The sequence below is a fragment of the Heptranchias perlo genome, unplaced genomic scaffold (assembly GCF_035084215.1).
Source record: "Heptranchias perlo isolate sHepPer1 unplaced genomic scaffold, sHepPer1.hap1 HAP1_SCAFFOLD_254, whole genome shotgun sequence".
Taxonomy (NCBI): Eukaryota; Metazoa; Chordata; class Chondrichthyes; order Hexanchiformes; family Hexanchidae; genus Heptranchias; species Heptranchias perlo.
In genome coordinates, this window is record NW_027139266.1 from 14,946 (window position 1) to 16,404 (window position 1,459).

The following is a 1,459-nucleotide window of genomic DNA, read 5'->3' on the forward strand; positions in this document are numbered from 1 at the left end:
TTCCCTCTTTGCTCCTCTTACGATTTTTTTTTAGTTTCAGCACCACAATAAACAACACTTCGCTGTGAAATTTGCTCAATTAGTTCTTCAGTGTCAGAGCGAGAATTGTCCATCCCGAATTTATTTAAAGTAACAAACAGAAGCACAAATATTCATTCGTGTATCAAAGCACTGATGGACACAGAAAGATAAACACAGCCTGAAACGCAGTCAGTATCGGGATTCACAGGGAAACGGGCAAGCGAAATAGACAAAGATCAAACAGTCTGAACCCCCAACAGAATGTGACGTGTAGCTGATAGATATTAATGAGAGGAGGTGGGAAATGATTCCATGACTTGGCTCTGTGGCTTAGTTGGTTAAAGCACCTGTCTAGTAAACAGGAGATTCTCGGTTCAACTCCCAGCGGTGCCTTTGTGTAATTCATGGTGTTTAGTGAATTTGAGAAGCACACAGTGCTGTGTTTTGTTCAGGATCCAACATGGAACTGATCAGGAGGTCTCTTCAAAAATGCCTTTTCATTATGCAGACAGCCCTCTCATAGAATGTGTCCATGATACGTTCTTGTTTCTGGGCTCGTTAAGGTCGGGGTATAATTCTCGATTCGAGGTTCATACCCTGGAGAAGCCCTAATTTGGAACTAGACTTTTGATCCTTGAACTGCGGTTCAGACTTTTGCAAAGAGAGAAAAGAAGTCCCCAAATCACTCCACCTGAATCTCACGCGGTCTCGGAAGAAGTTCAGTTCAAACAATCAGGACTTTAAAGGCACCTCAATGACCTGCACTTTCATTGAACGAGCTTTGCTTCCAATTGCATTCGACCTTGAAACCGCTCTGGGCTTTCATCTCACTGAAGCAGAGTGTGGCCGCTCTGTATCTGTGAGCATGTCGGTGACGAGGTTAGCTCTGATATTGGTCGCTTTCAATTTTTAAGATCTCACCAAGCTCAGGGAAAAGAAACCGAGAATCGAATTGTCCCTGTAAGTGATGAATTGAAGGGATTGGTGCTCCAAGCAGATCTGGAAAATGCACAGTGCGGTCGCTCAGGAATTCCAAATCCACCCTCTGGCCACTCGGCGATCATATTAACTGAGCTTTACTCTGGCCCAGTGTCACCGCGCTGAAATCGAGTATTTCTCCGGCACGTTTCTCTTAACTTCACAGTTGCTGGTTTAAGAGTGAAGACCGGCTCGTTGGATTTTCACTCCTGCAAGTTTCAACCATTCATTTTGCAAAAGTGAACTGATAGTAGACAGCTGTTATATGGGCTCCTGCAGTCTCAACGTTTAGCTCATGGAATTACACATTTAGCATAGGGCTTTTCCGCTTGTCTCGGTGGCGCAAAAGTTTGATGATTCGAGTCCTTATTATATTTTTCCTCAGGATTCATCGCCTCAAAGTTCCAGGGTTTCAATGTGTGCTTTGTCTGCAAGAAAATGTACCGTGATCATTGCCGGC

General features: G+C 44.1%; 1 non-coding gene across 1 annotated transcript; it reads left to right on the forward strand.

The window, feature by feature from the left end:
- The first annotated feature begins 340 nt into the window (after positions 1 to 340).
- trnat-agu (transfer RNA threonine (anticodon AGU)) lies at positions 341 to 414 on the forward strand. Its single transcript has one exon. It is a non-coding gene; the product is annotated as a tRNA-Thr (tRNA).
- The last annotated feature ends 1,045 nt before the right edge of the window (positions 415 to 1,459 follow it).